Source organism: Panthera onca, chromosome A2 (genome assembly GCF_046562875.1).
Source record: "Panthera onca isolate mPanOnc1 chromosome A2, mPanOnc1 haplotype 2, whole genome shotgun sequence".
Lineage (NCBI taxonomy): Eukaryota > Metazoa > Chordata > Mammalia > Carnivora > Felidae > Panthera > Panthera onca.
In genome coordinates, this window is record NC_138340.1 from 166124321 (window position 1) to 166142207 (window position 17887).

A 17887-nucleotide genomic window follows, 5' to 3' on the forward strand; every position below is an offset into this window, starting at 1 on the left:
CTATGAGGGCTTCTCTGCGAAGCCCTGAACTTGGGGCATTCGGAAGGACCCCTGCAGCCCTCACCCCAGGTCTGCTGGTTCCAAGTTCACTGATAGTTTGCATCTGTCCTTCCCTGCAGTTGGGCGCTGCCTTCCAGAACTAGCAGTGTGCCCACAGGTGCTCCGGGGAGTCTAACTGGGGCTGTTAATTGAGCATTTAACTCGCACCTGTAAGTGCGTCCATCTGTGCTGAGACTCCGTGACGTCATTGTTTGGGGCGTGGGTGCCGTGCACCGTCTCCTCCGTGCAGCCTGCTAAGGTATTATTCCCAAGAGGCGGCTTTGGTTTCCAGCGCTGCCCCGATGAGCGGGTAAAATGAGCAATTTTGCATCCGTAGGAGGTATTTGGAGTTTAGCTATGAATTATGGAGTCTCGTACTCAGCTCTTAAGTTCTGCTGCGGTTCTATCCAAACCCAGAAAATAGCTTTGTTTCTTATTAATACAAGTAGAGACTTTTCAAAAATTCAAATGTTTTTCTGGGGAAATGTGTGCCTCTGTGTTGTGCGTGTGTGTGTCTGTGTGTGTAAAGATACAAGCATAATTAATTTGCTGTCATTCCTTCTTTAAATTCCATACAAAAAGTCGTCACTCTTTTTTTTTTTAAACGTTTATTTATTTTTGGGAGAGAGATCTTGCACGTGCGGGGGAGGGACAGAGAGAGGGGGAGACACAGAATCCGAAGCAGGCTCCAGGCCCCGAGACACGGGGCTCAAGCCCAGGAACTGCTGAGATCATGACCTGACACGAAGTCAGACCTTCACCAACTAAGCCACCCAGGTGCCCCCCCAAAATTGTCATTCTAAGGAAGAGAAGTTGTCAATGCAAAATGAACAAAGGCAGAGAAGGACAGATATTATGTGTTTTCACTCATACGTGGATCTTGAGAAACTTAACAGAAGACCATGGGGAAGGGGGAGGGGAAAAATAGTTACGAACAGAGAGGAAGGGAGGCAAACCACAAGCGACCCTTAAATAAAGAGAACAAAGTGAGGGTGGATGGGGGTGGGGGAGAGGGGAAAATGGGTGACGGCCACTGAGGAGGCACTTGTTGGGATGAGCAGCGGGTGTTGTATGGAAGCCAATCTGACAATTTGCTATATTAAACAAAAAATAAAAAAAAATTTAAAGCGAGGGGCTGGCTTAGTCGGTTAAGCGTCCGACTTGAGCTCAGGTCATGATCTTGCAGTCTGTGGGTTCGAGCCCCGTGTGGGGCTCTGTGCTGACAGCCCGGAGCCTGGAGCCTGCTTTGGATTCTGTGTCTCCCTGTCTCTCTCTGCCCCTCCCCTACTCTCTCTCACTCGCTTGAGCGCGCACTCTCTCTCTCTCTCTCTCTCTCAAAAAATATACATTTAAAAGAAAATTTGTTTGATTTTAAAGAGAAAGGAAAAGAGTCTTCCTCGAGCCCAAGTTAGGACAGCTGCCCAGGGTACCTGTCTTCACAAAGAAGAGAGTCCTCTGGGGAAGGGTCATGTGGTACAGGGTTATACGTTTGTGTTTTTTCCTTTTCATGAAGAGTTACAAATCGTCATGACAAAGGACATTCCAAACAGTTACACACTTTGTTTTATGTTTTTATTTTTTAATCTATTTTATATTTTTAGTGTGTGCAAGGCTGTATGAATTTAATCTTACGGGAACCAGGGAGATTTTTTTTTTTTTTTTATGTCTGCAATGCTCCTTTTGGTTATTTATTTATTTTTTAACAAAGCAGATGTACAGTGTGTGCACGGGACAGAAATAAAGCCCACGCTCGGAGGTTTTGCTGAGTCGTTCTGACCTTGGTAAATGTTCAAGTCTAGCTTCCCTGGGAGCCCAGGAGCAGGACCCACAAACATCAAAAGTTGAAATTTTCCTTTATCATTTCCCCTTTTTGATCAGTAATCTTTCCTCAGAAAGCATTGACGATCAACCTTATGTTTTCCGGTCCCTCGGTGCCAGGGTGCCTGGCTTGTCTGTCCAGGGCCCATCAAGTCCCTGTTGCTAGGTATGAACATAATGTATTTTTTCACCCCTAGTTCCTTGTTGGGGACTTACTGTAACAGAACCGGTGGGAGGCTTAAAAGTGATAACATGTTCTCTATAAAGTCCAACCGGTGAGCAAACAGTACGCGTGCTTGGCTTAGACTGTCTGTTTTTTGCGTTTGGTAAAACATTTAAAACAATGACTCGTGGACAGAAAAAGAATTCTAGTAAGTACAACTTGAAGGAACCAATGTGATGTTGGAATCGACTTAGGCAGGAGAAAAAGCCAAAGAGTCTTGATTAAAAGGTGGGAAAATTCTTGATCATTCAAGAGGGAAGCTAGAGCGTGTTCCCACTGAGGAAACATACGCGTAACATACGTTCCATGGTGACTCTGGGGCAGAGACTTCAGAAATTCAGTCCCCCTTTAGGAGGTTATCTCAGGACCAGGAGACGGGGCTGTGGGCGCACTCTGAGGGCTGGGAAACCTGGATGGGGTCTCTCCTTATCTCACATAAGGAAAGCGGGGCCTTGCTTGTTACCAGGCAGGAACCCGATGAGTCCAGGCTGCTGCAGGGCCAGCCAGCGGGTTTGTTGGTGGGGACTGGGAGACATTAATAGTCAGTTATAGCCAGTTAGGGAGAAGCACTTCTCTGAAAAGCAGGCTTTCAGTTTTCTGGTAATTTCTACCTCATTAACCCTATGGGGCATGGAGTCAATTCCTCCCTGAGTTATGACTTTTCCTCAATCTTGAAGAATTGGGGGTGATGGTGCTTTGGCTACTTCCTTGTCTCCTCGGGTGAGGTAGGTGTTGGGTAAAGAGCAGTTTTGGTAAACCTTAGCTGTAACGTGCCTACACGCAGGGCTAAGCAGAAAGTTCTAACCTGTAGGTCACTGCAGCAAGGGAAACAGAAGCAACACGGTGTCAGACATGTGGAGACTTTTCCGGTTAGAATTTCCCATCGTGAGTCCTTCGTTGCATTTCTTTTTTTTTTTTTTTTTTTTTTTTAAATTTTTTTTTTCAACGTTTTTTATTTATTTTTGGGACAGAGAGAGACAGAGCATGAACGGGGGAGGGGCAGAGAGAGAGGGAGACACAGAATCGGAAACAGGCTCCAGGCTCCGAGCCATCAGCCCAGAGCCTGACGCGGGGCTCGAACTCAGGGACCGCGAGATCGTGACCTGGCTGAAGTCGGACGCTTAACCGACTGCGCCACCCAGGCGCCCCCCTTCGTTGCATTTCTATGGAGCGTGAGCGGAGCTCTGTCTTCTGTTACTGCTTCAGCCGATTTAGGGTGTGGTCGGGGCTTTGAAACAGAAGGATTTGACCTACTTGTAACTTTTGGTCCCTTGTGCTAATTGAGGGGTCATCAGAGATAGTTATATTTTTCTACATAGTTTGGCACTACGTGATGTTAATTTCATTCCCAAGTGTATTCCAAGCAATAGTAACAGTGTAGTCAGGGGTGGGAGTCTCGAAAGTTGATCTGATCCAGTGGGTATCCAAGAGAATGGATCAGTAAGCCAGTCTCTGCCACCTTAAAAAAGGAGGTGGGGGGCAGGGGCCTCTTGTACCCATGTGACTTGCTGCCTGATTATCTGGGTCCTTACTTCCCAGGAGTTCATCTAGGTGTCGCAAGTGGTGTTGGCTTTTGTACACACTCTGCCTTGTTCAGCAGGCAATAAGGTTAATTAATGAGAGGCATTTCTATGGAAACAAAAGGAAAACACAGGTAATGGTTGGAGCAAATTATCAACCCAGTGTCTGAGTCCTGGATGCTGCCAGTGAGATATCTGTATGACAGGCTTCAAGCATCCTCAGGCGGAGTGGGGGCAGGCAGCAGCAATCTGATGGATTTTTCTGGTTCGTAGTTCAGATGTCTCTGGTGATCCTGTGTGTGGCCCATAGAGCAACAGACACTAAGAGGGCCTCTACATGAGCCATTGTGGCCGTGAGTTTCCCGCACCTCCCCAGTCCATGAACATGGAATATCTTTCCATTTCTTTGTGCCATCTTCGATTTCTTTCATCAGTGTTTTGTGGATTTCAGAGAACAGGTCTTTCACCTCCTTGGTTAAGTGAATTCCTGGGTATTTTATTATTTTGGGTGCTATTGTAAATGGGATTGTTTTCTTAATTTCTCTTCTGCAGCTTCATTATTAGTGTGTAGAAATGCAATGGATTTCTGTGCATTGATTTTGTATCCTGTGACTTCGCTGAATTAATTTATCAGTTCTGGTAGTTTTTGGTGGTGTCTTTTGTGTTTTCTACGTACGGTATCATGTCATCTGAAAATGGCGAAAATTTTGCTTCTTCCTTACCAATTTAGATGCCTTTTATTTCTTTTTCTTGTCTGACAGCTGTGGCTAGGACTTGCAGTACTGTGTTGAATACAAGTGGTGAGAGTGGACATCCTTGTCTTGTTCCTGACCTTAGAGGAGAGGCTCTTGGTTTTTCCCCATTGATTATGATATTGGCTGTGAGTTTTTCATACATGGCCTTCACTATGTTGAGGTATGTTCCCTCCAAACCTACTTCGTTGAGGGTTTTTATCTGGAATGGATGTTGTATTTTGTCAGATGATTTTTCCGCATCTGTTGAAATGATCACGTGGCTTTTATCGTTTCTCTTATTGATGTGATGTACCATGTTGATTGATTTGTGAACATTGAACCACTCTTGTATCCTAGGACTAAATCCCACTTGATCGTGGTGAATGATTTTTTTAATGTATTGTTGGATTTGGTTTGCTAATATTTTGTTGATGATTTTTGTATCTGTATTCATCAGAGATGATTGGCCTGTAGTTCTCTTTTTTTGTGGTGTCTTTATCTGGTTTTGTATCAGGGTAATGCCGGCCTCAGAATGAATTTGGAAGCTTTCCTTCCTCTTTTATTTTTTGGAATAGTTTGAAAAGAATAGCTATTAACTCTTATTTAAAAGTTACATAGAATTTGCCTGTGAAGCCATCTCATCCTGGGCTTTTGTTTGGTGGGAGTTTTTTTTTATTACAAATTCAGTTTTATTGCTGTTAATCAGCCTGTTCAAATTTTCTATTTCTTCCTTGTTCAGTTTTTGGAGGAGGCTGTAAGTTTCTAAGAATTTATCCATTTCTGCTAGGTTGTACAATTTGTTGGCACTTAACTTTTCATAATATTCTCTTACACTCCTTTGTATTTCTGTGGTGTCGGTGGTTATTTCTCCTCTGTCACTTCTGATTTTGTTCATTTGAGCCCCTTGCCTCCCTGTCCCTCCCTCCTCCTCTCTCTGTTTTTGATGAATCTGGCTGAAAATTCATCAAATTTTGTGTTTTATCAAAGGACCAGCTCTTGGTTTCATGGACCAGTTCTATTGTTTTTGTATTTTGTTTTTTTGGTTTTTTTTTTAGTTTCTATTTTGATTATTTCTGCTCTAATATTTATTATTTCCTTCCTTCTACTGATTTAGGGTTTTGTTTGTTCTTTTTTTTCCATAGCTCCTTTAGGCATATGGCTAAGTTGGTTTTTTGAGATTTTTTTTCTTTCTGAGGTAGGCCTGTACTGCTATAAATTTCCCTCTTAGAACAGCTTTTGCTGCATGCCAAAGATTTTTGGACCATTGTGTTTAAATTTTCATTTGTCTGCATGTATTTTTTGATTTCATCTTTTATTTCTTGGTTGAACCATTTATTGTTTAGTAGATGCTGTTTAACCTCCATGTATTTAGGGTCTTTCCAGATTTTTTTCTTGTGCTTGATTTCTACTTTCATAGTATTGTGGTCAGAAAAGATTCATGGTATGACTTTGGTCTTTTTAAATTTGTTGACAGTTGTTTTGTGACCTAATACATGGTCTATTCTGGAGAATGTTCCATGTGCGCTCGAAAATAATGTGTATTCTGCTGTTTTAGGATGGAATGTTCAGAATATATCTCTTAAGTCCATCTAGTCTAGTGTGTCATTTTAAGGCACTCTTTCCTTGTTGATTTTGTTTTTGGATGGTTGTTCCATTTATCTAAGTGGGATGTTAAACTTCCCTATTATTGTGTTACTATGGATTATTTCCTTTATGTTTGTTATTAGCTGCTTTATGTATTTGGGTGTTTCCATGTTAGGTGCATAAATATATACAATTGTTCTATCTTGTTGGGTTCTCTTCATGATTATGTAGTGTCCTTCTTTGTCTCTTATTGTGGTCTTGCTTTAAAGTCTGTTTTGTCCAATCTTTTGCCACCCCAGGTTTCTTTTCACTTCTGTTTTCATAATAAATACTTTTTCAATATGCATATGTCTTTAGGTCTCAAATGAGTCTCTTGTGGGTACCATAAAGATGGATCTTGCTTTTAATCCGTTCTGTCACCTTGTGTCTTTTGATTGGAGGGTTTAGTCCATTTATATTCAAAGTAATCATTGACAGATATGTACTTATTACCATTTTGTTACTTGTTTTAGTAGTTATTTTTGTTCCTTCCTTGGTCTCTTCTTTCATGATGTGTTGGCTTTCTTTAGTGATATTCTTATATTCCTTTCTCTTTATTTTTTTGCATATCTATTACTGGTTTTTCATTTGTGGTTATCATTCGGTTTGTATATAATATCTTATGCATATAGAATTCCATATTAATTTGATGGATGCTTCGGTTTAGACCCATTCTAGAAGCACTAAATCTTTACTCCTCACCCCCACCACATACACACATTTTAAGTATATGATGTCATACTTTACATTCTTTTATTTTGTGAGTCCTTGAGTAACTTTTGTAGATATACTTAATTTTGCTGCTTTTGTGTTTCCTACTCTTCTTACTCCTGCTTATGGTCTCTCATTTTCACTCAAAAGAGTCTTCTTTAACATTTCTTTTAAGGCTGGCTTAGTGGTGATGAATTCCTTTAACTTTTGTTTGTGTGGGAAACTCCTCTTTCTATTCTGAATGATAACTTTGCTGGATACAATATTCTTGGTTGGAAGTTTTTTGGTTTTTTTTTTTTTTTTCTTTCAGCACTTTGAATACATCATGCCACCCCTTCTGGCCTGCAAAGTTTCTGCTGAAAACTCAACTGATAGCCTTATGGGGTTTCCCTTGTAGGTAACCGTTTTTTTGGTCTCATTCTGTTTTTAAAATTCTCTGTATCACTTCTTTTGCCATTTTAATTACTATGTTTCTTGGTGTGGACCTCCTTGGATTGATTTTTTTGTGGGCTCTCTGTGCCTCCTAGATCTGGATTTCTGTTTCCTTCCCCAGATTCAGGAAGTTTTCAGCTATTATTGCTTTAAATAAATTTTCTGCCCCCTTCTTGCTCTTCTCCTTTTGGGATCCCTATAATGCAAATGTTATTATAGTTGATGGTGTCTCCGTGTTCCCTTAGTCTATTTTCATCTTTTGTTATTTTTTTTCTCTCTCCTGTTCAGCTTGATTGCTTTCCATTACTCTATCCTACAGGTTGCTGATCTATTCTTCCGCTTCCTCTAGTCTACTATTTATTCCCTCTAGTGTATTTTTAATTTTTTAAGTTCACCTGTTGTATTCTTCATCTCTGATTAGGTCAGTTCTTTTTTGTATTTTTTCTCTCTTTGCTGAGCATCTCACTGATGTCCTCCAGTCTTTTCTCAAGTATCTTTATGACCATTACTTTAAATTCTCTATCAGCCGTGTTACTTATCTCCATTTTGCTTAGGTCTCTTGCTGTGATTTTTGTCCCATTCTTTCCTTTGGGACGTATTTCTCTGTCTCATTTTATCTAACTCTCCGTGTCTGTTTCTGTGTGTTAGGACAGTCAGCTGTGTCTCTTGCTCTTGACAGCAATGGCCTTCTGAAGAAGCCCTGTAGCGCCCCGCAGTGCCGTGCGCCCCGTTCACCGGAACCCGGTGCTTCAGGGGTGTCTCCTGTTATGTTGCACGTGCTCTGCTCTCGTGGCTGAGACTTTTTTTCCCTTAGTCCAGCCATCTGTAGTGGCTCTCTTTGCCTGTTGTGGGAAGAGTTTAGTCCCTGTGCTGTTAGTGGGCGAGTCTGGGGCCGCTTTAGGCTTGAGCTGAGTCAGACCAGGCATTCGTATCATGCGGTAGCATCGAACTGCAGGGTGCCTTCCCTGTGTTGTCCCCTGAGAAGGTTTCCTTGGTGGTGGGGGGGTGGGGTTTGGCTATAGTCAGAACAGCTCTCCGCCCCCAGTCCACTGCTGAGGCCATCGTCTGACTGGTGTGTGTGTGGTTATCTTTCCCTCTCCCTGCAGTGGGAGTCACTTTGGAGTAGTGCCGGCCCCTGTTGGGGCTGCTCGCACACTGCCAGGCTTGTGGTACCACTTTGGACAGGTTCTGGCCCAAGGGGTATTGGAGGGGGCAGGTCCACAGGAGGATGCGGAGCACTCGCGGTGCCAGCAAAGTGGCCGGTACTTAGGAAGAGATCTGCAGCAACCCAGGAAAACTCCCACTGAGGCAGGGATGGAGGGGCGGGTCCGAAGAAGTGTGTGGGGGCAGGGCACCCTGTTAGCCAGCCAGGTGGAGAGTGTTGGTGCTGCCCTGGTTCCTGCAGGTGTCTGTGTATCTAGGCTGGGGTGGGGGGCCACCTTCCCCCTCACATCCTATACAAGTGTACCTTTAAAATTCATCTATTCTGATCTTAGCCATCCTGACCACACATAAAATTCTTTCCAAAGATTCCCCTTTACAAACTTTCTACAACTTTTTTTTTTTTTTCCATTTAGACTTTGTTGTAAATTCTCCCTCTCTAAATCACCAGGCTCATTTCAGGATAAAATTACTTTCTTTTCTCTCAACAAAAACTTATTCTCATTCTTTATGCCTTTCTTACATATTTCCTACTTTGGCCACGCATAGAGTTGGCTTCTTTATCATTTCCAGCAGTATAATTACATTTAGCAGAATTTTTCTTTTCTTTTTACATTTAGCATATTTTCTTTTTTTACATTTAGCAGAATTTTAACTCTTGGCTACCATAGTGTCCAGTGAAAACTTAGTTACCAATTGTGAACTATTACACCAGAATTCTTTCGAGTGGGAAATTTATGAATATATTTTATGACTTCTAGACACATGTGTTTTTCCACAGTGCAACTTTCAATAAAGCACAAAACATGTTTACCAGGAGACCCAAGTATCTTTAGATTCTCTGTAATAAGAAGGCAAAAGCAGATAAACCTAATGTTTAGTAATTAAGGTTTCAGTATTTTATCTTATTTGGAAAAAAGTTAGATATCCAGTGAATTCAACCCAGTGTGTCATTCAATCTAGCAAGACTCCAGTGGTTTATGGTTTAAAGATCTTGGAAGCTTTTTAAAAGTTCACAAACATTTTCTATAAAACTGACTAGCTCTGGGGCACCTGGGTGCCTCAGTTGGTTAGGTGTCCGACTTCGGCTCAGGTCATGATCTCGCCGTCCATGAGTTCGAGCCCCGCATCAGGCTCTGTGCTGACAGCTCAGAGTCTGGAGCCTACTAGGGATTCTGTGTGTGTGTCTCTCTCTGCCCCTACCCTGCTCATGCTCTGTTTCTCTCTCTCTCAAAGCTAAACATTAAAAAAATTAAAAAAAAAACACAACTGGCTAGCTCTTAACAATTACCCATGAAACCGTGAGACCAAATCAGCCATCATTTTAAGTCATTTTTGCTGACAGATTACAAGAGTTTCAGCGTGAATCTGATACATTCAGGTAGAGTAAAAGCTGATTGTGTGTATTATATTTGACGTCGATAGTTCCAAAAACATGTCTATTTTCATTAAATCAATGGCTTGGAACTAGCGTTAGTACCGAATGTGTTGCACATGTGTCCATCACGACATTAGTCAATTTGCTCCCTGCCGTCAACTTTAGCCGGGGCTCCTGGGGGGAAAGCTGAAATGAGCGGTTTGAGTCCAGGGGAGCCCTTGGGCCCCTTCATGCTGATTTGGGACATGCTCCGGTTTGAACCTCGTCAGGAGGTGGCCTGACAGCTTCCGGTCCTCGGAGGTGAGGGTAGGAGGGGCCGGTGGTGCCAGAGGTGCTGAGGGTGGTGTGGGGGCCGGCTGTGCGAGTGCCCCAGTGGTGGCTGTGCGGGAACAGGAAGGGGGACCGTAGAGGTGGGTGGGGTGCTGCCGGCCGGGCCAGAGGCCGATTCAAGGTTGGGACTAACGTCTCTCCATTTCCATCTCCTGTCTCTCCCTCCTGCAAGACGGGCTTTCTCTCTGGCTGTTCTCAGCCGTCTGGAGGAGGCAGGACTGGAGGCAGTGGACGGGGCGTCAGTTGTGGTGCTTCTGTTTGGGGAAGTGGATTTAGGATTTCCAGTGCCTGTTTTCCTCCTCCTCTCCCTCATCTTTCTGACTTTTGAGAAGGGCGTTGGGGGTCTTGGATTTGTGCCCATCCTTGTCTCTCTGGACCATCGGTTGACATGGGGCATCTTTATTACAGAGTCACCCCAAAAGCCTGAATGTAGGGAATTTCATCCCAGATCACGTAAACTTGGAAAACATTTGGGTTAGTTTTTATCTGAGTTTTAGAAGCGATGGCCCCTAAACCAATTAAATAGAGCTCTCTTACGAATTAATTTTAGCAACACCATCTGGAAGTGGAGAAAAGATCTCCGTTATTACACATGGACATATAGACAAGATGCAAACAATGCATAGCCTTTGTTTCACTAATATCTGTGGAGAAGACATTAAAGACCCGATTTCCGACTATCCCCCTTTTATCAAAACAAATCTAACTGCAAGATGGCATTATAATTTATGGGTCCATCAATTAGTTTTGTTTTTTTTTCCATTTTCCAGTCAGAACACAGCCAATTTTGCCCAAAGATACAAAAGCTGCAACAGCAAACAGAAGCCAAACGTAGCCCAGAGGACGTCCGTGAGCACTGATTGAACCAAACGGCTTCCTAGTTTCCGGTCGCTTTCTCTGTGTGCACGAGAAAACGAATTCAGACGTGTGGAAAGAACCCCATTTGGGCCATCCGAGACTTCGATCTTCCCAGTTAAGTCAGCATTGCGAATAGAGGTCCCTACGTGTTGTGCGCAGAGCCTGCCGGAGCTCCCGTGGGTGGTGGGTGGTTTTCCGGGAGCTTTCAGCTCTCGAAGCATGGTTCCCCATTCCTCTTGTCGTGGTTTTATTTTTCGAGTAAGGCTCGAAGGAGATCTAAAGGTGTTAAGTGTGGCGGGCCAGGCCGTGCTGCTCAGATCCCTTCCCGGGAGCTGGGATACACTCTCTTACGCGTCTCGGTTTCTCCCCGTGAGGTCTGAGACCATTGAGCACCGGATGATCAATCCTATGTGTGCGTCCCCAGACGAGCCAAGCATTAGTTACCTCATGAGGTGGGAAGTTCCTCCGGGACCGCCACGTGTCACGAATAGCCACAGACGCTTCCGCGAGGCTCTCGGTCACCCGAAGGCACCATTTGGCCCGAAGGAGCAAGTGTCCCTTCTCTTCCAAGCTGAGTGATTCAGTGTCTCGTGTTTGTAGCCAGAAAGTTTACTCCAGCCTTCCGTTAATAGCATCGATGATGATAATGCTCAACGAAAACAACCAACCCCTGTAGGTTATTCCCGCCCCGAGAACGTCACAGGCAGCCCTCAACAGCTTGAGTACGAGGGCTGTCGATTCAAATTGAGGGGGTTGGATAGCAGGAGTCACCGGTACACCCGTGAGAAGTCGGAGGGCACACAGGGCTCTTGCTGGGACGGAGCGCCGAGTTCCAGACGACCCCCAGCTGTGTTCAGGGGGGTTGCTCGGACACACTGCCGACTCCCCCAAGAAAGGTTGAGGCAGAACAAACCTGCCTTAAAATATTAAAGAGAGGGGCTCCTGGGTGGCTCAGCAGGTTGAGCATCTAATTCTTGATTTCAGCTTAGGTTACGATCTCACAGTTCATGGGTTCGAGCCCCACGTCGGGCTCTGCCCTGACGGTGTGGAGCCTGCTTGGGATTCTCTCTCTCTCCCTCTCCCTGCCCCTCCCCCCAAAAAATAAAGAGAAAGAAAAGGCATCTTATTTGAGCCCAAGTTGGGGCCGCCACCCAGGATACACAGTCTTCACAAAGGTTGCTCCGGGGAAGGAACATGGGCTGCAGGATTATATGTTTATTTACACAGAATTTACACGGAGTTACAGAGAGAATCCAGAGGAAGGGCATTCTGGAAAGCGACAGGCTTTATCTTATGTTTTTAGTGTGCACGAGACTGTATGACTTTAATCTTAGGGAAAGCATGGAGGTTTCTTTCTTTATGTCTGGAACGTTCCTTTTTGGTTATTATTGTTATTATTATTATTTAACAAAGCAGATGTACTGTGTGTGCATGGCAAAGAAATAGAGCCCACGCTTGGAGGTTTTGCTGAATCCTTTTGACCTTGGTAAATGTTCAAGGATAGCTTCCCTGGGAGCCTAGGAACAGGGCCCACGAACGTTAAAAGTCGGAAATTTCCTTTATTTTATCAAAGTATCACACGTAATCCAAAACTGGAGTCCTCATCGTTCTGTTATCTAACGATCCCAGAGGATGACGATGGTGATGAACATACATCATTTCTGTATCAGGGAAAATCTGAAAACAGGCATAAATTGAAACGAAAACCAAGTCATTCGCATGCACTTGCAAAACAAAGCTGACGAGTGACAAATCATGGCTGAAAAAGAATCAGGACAACTGGGATCGTGAAGAAAAGTTCGGAGCACGTGCTACGCGCTCCGCTCACAGCTGTGGCTCCTGGTGTCGGGGCTGCGATGAAATCCCATCTGAAAAATACAAAATGTTGCTCAGGAAAGCGTGTAGGAGAAAGTGTACAGAGAGTTCTAAACTAAAATCTTAACGGCGGTACATCCGTATCACCGTGAACTGCACCCCGTATCTCCGGGCGCACCTGTTAGGAAGCTGGTCGGTCGCTCAGAAACCTGCCGTGTTGCCCCTCTGGGGACGGAGGCCAGGCAGGGTACACGGCAGCACAAGGCACACGGTCGTGTTCATCGTGGGTTGGTGGGCAGTGCGGCTGATCACGGGGAGTTTAGGTCCAAATTCCTAGAGGGTCACGCTCCAGCTGTAACCCAGGGGGTACACCCGCTGTCTCCCGACGGCACGGTGGCCGCCCAAAGCCAAGGTGCCATTTTTCACTGCCGTTCTCAAAGTGGATCCGTGAGTCTCCGTTAAAGAGGTTATAAAATGTCCAAGGGCACCCACACCCAGGGCCTCTGAAAATCCCGTCTTTGCGAGCATCTCACACATCAGGGCAGCTGCCCGCATTTTCTCCGAATTCTCCCTCCTGCTTGGCCAGCGCTGGCTCTTTCCGCTCAGCTCTGCCCGCGCCTTCTTGCCTCTGGGATGGGACCCGTTGGGGAGCTCGGGGCTCACGCCCCGGGGCTGCAGCCGAGCCCGGCGCACGGTGCACACTGCCGTGGGGGGGGGGGGGGGGGTGGGCACCAGGTCCCTGAGGTGAGAAGCAGGGGGTGAAGGCCGCGCCTTCCCCTGCGTCCCCTCGCCACGTAAAACCAGACGCGCGCCGCATTCTGGGCGAGGAGTCGACTCTGCCCCGGTGGCCATCGGTACTTGTGCTCGGTGTCAGAGTCGGCAGCCCTCTGCCCGTCACATCAGCCTGGGCAAGTGCAGCGTTAACAGGACGCGGTTTCCGTTACGTGGGGCTGCCGATGGTAAAAGTAACCTCCTAGGCGCCGGGAAGGGCGGCCCCGTCCGGTGCACTGAGTCCCTCTGCTCCCGTAGGTGCTGCAGTCCTCAGGGAAGGGCGTGACCTTCTCTGTCCGTGTCCGGGACCAGCGGGTAGAGTCCCGTCTCTCGGGCTGACAGCAGAAGGGAGTCCCTGAGCCCAGCACGGACGGGCTGCGGCGGGACGCCAGCCCCAGGAGGACAAGTGCTGCGGCGGGAGCCGTCCCTGTGTGCAGCCGGGGAAGCCACGTCGCCCCCGCCCGCGCCGTGAGGGGTGGATGTGCGCTGGGCATGACTCCCCGGCAGGCGGCGGGTCGGGGCCGATGTCGCGTGGCTTGGGCTGTGCGTGTTCCTGAGCGGACATCACCTCGCCTCCCCGCTGGAGCCGCGTCATCCGGCGCTCGCTTAAAGCTCACGTTCCCACGGGAGGGGATTGCTCTTGCTTCTCAGCCGAGAAAATACCATCTCTACTCCCTGGCCTCCAGACCCCACGTCCTCCCTTCCTGGGGTCAGTGGACCTAACTGTGTGGATGGTTTTCCAGTCGTAAACCCCGGGCACCCTGCCCCTGCCCCGTGCCAGGCAGGGCTTCCGTTCCCGATCTGGTGAACAGAAGGGCGCGGTCCCTGCTCCGCCTGCCCAGCCCGCGGTTCCCCAGCACCGAAGAAAGACCTCCAGGGCCACCCTGGCCAAGATGCCACGGACGGCGTAACTTAGCAGCTCGGGAGCTTTGAGACCTGAACCCAAAACCCTGCGTGGCTCAGGGGGCAGAAGGGCTCAGCCTCCCACGGCCTGACATAGTGGCGATGCCCATTTGTGTCTGTTCTCCGTACGGCGGCGAAGGAGATGTTCACGGACCCTTGTTCTGTCGTTCTGGAAGTACCTGCCCGTCTGCTGGTTTTGTCTTGTTTCTAACACAGTGAGTCTTTAGTCCTTCCTGGGTCGGATGCCTTCTCAGATGTGACGGGCGCCAGAGAAAGATACGCAGACACGTGCACGCACGCACACGGATGCATTTGCGTGTAACTCTACACGTGGATTCGGGGTTCTGGCCACTGGGTTCGAGAGGGTTCAGTTCAAGTCTGTGGAAGAGCAGGCGGTGAACTCGCAAGAAGTTCTCCCCAACCTCCACTCTGCTACTCGCTGGTTTAACTGGTCTTCATTTCCTTCTTTCTTAAAAGCCGGCGAAACACACAGAATTGACGACGTCCGTCATTTCTGAGTGTCCAATTAAGTGGCAATGAGCGTATCTGCCTCGTTCGGTAACCGTCACCCCCGTCCTCTCCAGAACTTCACTGTCCCCAACTGAGACTCTGTCCCCATGGAACACGAACTCCCCATCCCTTACCTAGCCCCCGGTGCCCACCGCCCACGGTCTCTATGGATTTGACGGCTCTAGGGACCCCCCCCCCCCCACCGGAAGTTGACTCACGCAGTATTTGTCCCTTGTGACTCCCTTATTTGAGCACAACGTCCCCGGGGTTGACCCATGTTGTAGCAGGTGTCAGGATCTCAAGACTCGTCGGTCCCACAGGCTACCTTTGGCTTCTCCGTTCATTAGCAGATAGACACTCGGGTTGTTCCCCACGCTTGGCTGCTGCGACTACTGCTTAAGAACGGGGGTGTGTAAATGTCTCACGAAGAGCCTGCTTTCAAACCTTTTGGGTAAAGACCCAGAAGTGGAATCGCTGGGTCTTAGGGCGCTTTACTTTTACGCTTCGAGGACCCTCCACACCGCTTTCCGGGGCGGCTGCCCGGTTGACATTCCCACCAGCGGTGCACCAGGGGTCGTTTCTCTACCTCCTGGTTTTTCTTTTTTTGACAGCAGCCGTCCTGATGGGTGGGAGGTGGTGTTTCACTGTGGCTGTGATCTCCGTTTCCCTGACGATGAGGATACTGAGCACCTTACTGGCCATTCCCCTTCTTTGGAGACACAGCTATGAAGTCCTTTGCCCATTTTAAAATCAGGCTTTTTTCTTGTGGTGGAGTTGGAGTCTTTATATACTCCAGACCTGAGCTCCTTATGTGATACAGGATTGGCAAATGTTTTCTCCCATTCAGTAGCTTGTCTTTTCACTGCTGGTGGTGTCTGTTGATACGTAACAGGCTTGAATTTTGATGCCCGATTTACCTGTTTTCGCTCTGTTGCGTTTTTTACACAGGATCGGAGGGAAGCAGGAAAGGCTTTCCGGGGCAGTGAGCAGGAGAGGCTGCCGGACGGAGCGGCAGGAAGCGGTGCGTGTGGCTGACGGGACCGAGGGGCTGGGTGGGGACGTCCCAAGGCATTGGGACTTCAGGCCGCACAGCCTGGGTACCTTCTTAGCGGGACTGTGGGACAGTACGGAGGGCAGCAGGGAGGGGAAGAGACAGGAGGCAAGATGAGCCCGGCGGGAATGGGGACGGACAGACGCGACCATCTGTGCAGGTGAGCTGAGGGGACGTGTGGACAGGCGGTGAGGCGGGGGACAGCCGGAGGACGTGCCAGCCGCGGCAGCTCGGAGGCGGCCATCGGGTGTGACGAGAACGGGGGCGGGGCGATGGGGCCTGCCGGGTGCGCGGCGGCTGATGGAACAGACGTGGGAATGCAGTCACCGGTGGGTGTGCAGAGGCAGCTAGGTTCCCGCGGATGCAGACCTTCCTTAACTGCACACTTGCTTTTTAATCGAGCAGACATCGGGGACTCGGGAGGGCTCCCCGAGAGCGCGGGTGCCTGGGTTGAGGGGCTTTGCCTCCTGCCTGCGGGCCGTCTCCGGGGCCTTGCTCGCTCGCAAGCCACAGGGTTTGAAGAACGTGGCGCCGTGTGGCCGATCCCACTCAACCGTTCCTTCTGCAGTCCCCAGAGGTGGATTACAACACGTCCAACCTTTCCCGGTGACCGCGGGGACACGCAGGATTTCTCCCACTCTCCTCTCGACACGCTGCACCTCCCGCTGCAAATGGACACCCCTTTTGCCACCCGTCTGTGGCAGGGAACAGAATTCCGGGGGCTACGGTCTTGGAGCTTCTCAGATGGACCGTCCACCTCCTCACCGGCACTCGCGGTGCCAAAGGGAGCCCGCACGGGTGGCCGCCGGCCCTCCAGACACGACGCGGCCACACCGGGTCCCCGAGCATGGAAGCGAGCCTCGTGCAGGTAAGGAGCTGGTTTTCATCTTATTTAGGATTAGCTTTAACTTAAAAACGGCCACGAACTTTGTTGCTGGGAAACAGTCCTGCTTAGAATAGCTTGGGCACGTACACCTTTTTAAACTGTAAGTGGCATGAAATCTAAATACAGAGAAACCATTTCTAATGAAAATTTATTGTCAGAATCGAGATGCGCTCTAAGCGTAAAATACACAATAGATTATTTAAAGACGGCACCGAGAAAACCACCACCGTCGTGGTGATCTAATATTGATGATCTGTCACTGGGACGGTATTTTAGATACGCTGGCGTGGCGTTAAATAAAATTGCGAACACTTAAAAGTTGTTTCAATCTTCATGTGGCTACTAGGAATTTTTAAATCGCACATGTAGTGCCTACTTCTGCTGAACAGCCCTGAGCCAGACAACACGGGATGAAGACTTCGTTTTCTTAAGAGAAAAGAACTCCTCTCATCAACTTCCGTGCGAAGCGTTTACCTGAAGTCTCTATTCTTACGTGTTCCTCTGGAGCTTCCCCGGAGCCACCAAATCCGTGCTCGACAGCTGCGTGAGCCAGCTGGCTGCAGACAGCTCCTGGAGTGCTTAAGGATGATTTCTTGGCAGCTTTTGGAAAAAAACGCTAATTGAAAGGTTAATCAAATCAGTCATCCTCGCGTGTTGGTTAAGCAGACGCCCCGTCTCCGCCGCAGACTGAACAGATGCGGGGCTCTGCGTCTGCGCCTTCGCTCTTGAGCACGGAAGCAGTGGGGTGGCATTCTGAATCGAAATCGTGTTCTCGGTTGGGAAACTCTGCTTCCCTTTCAGGATCTTGCAGGATCTACGTTGGTAGCGACACTAATTCCGACTCTACAGGGGATTTTTTTGTTTGTTTATTCTGAGAGGGGGAGAGAGAGAATCCCAAGCAGCCTCCACACTGTCGGCACAGAGTCCGAGGCGGGGCCTGGGTCCCTGAACCGACGTGAGACGAAGTCAAGTCAGACACTTGACCAACCGGGCCACCCAGGCGCCTCTGCAGGTGAGTGTTCCTAAGTCTGCTTAGGCGCAAAATTATTAGCTTCTAAGCAGGCACATTTTGTTAAAAATACAAGTAAATGCCAGAATATGCACTGTTCGTAGCACATACTTAA

The 17887-nt window shown here is 47.9% G+C and overlaps 1 long non-coding RNA gene across 11 annotated transcripts in view; it reads left to right on the plus strand.

Moving 5' to 3' along the window:
• LOC132674340 (uncharacterized) overlaps window positions 1-17887 on the plus strand; it is a 28689-nt gene that overhangs the window by 982 nt on the left and 9820 nt on the right. For 4 of the 11 annotated variants that reach the window (XR_013551952.2, XR_013551955.2, XR_013551951.2 and 1 more), the window contains 5 exons: window positions 120-298; window positions 10740-10941; window positions 15775-15847; window positions 16446-16745; window positions 17110-17775. This is a non-coding gene — a long non-coding RNA (uncharacterized LOC132674340). Of the gene's footprint in view, window positions 1-119; window positions 299-1750; window positions 1821-1931; window positions 2024-10739; window positions 10942-15774; window positions 15848-16445; window positions 16746-17109; window positions 17776-17887 lie in introns of all 11 variants that reach the window. The other 7 variants (XR_013551958.2, XR_013551956.2, XR_013551953.2 and 4 more) reach the window with 6 other exon arrangements.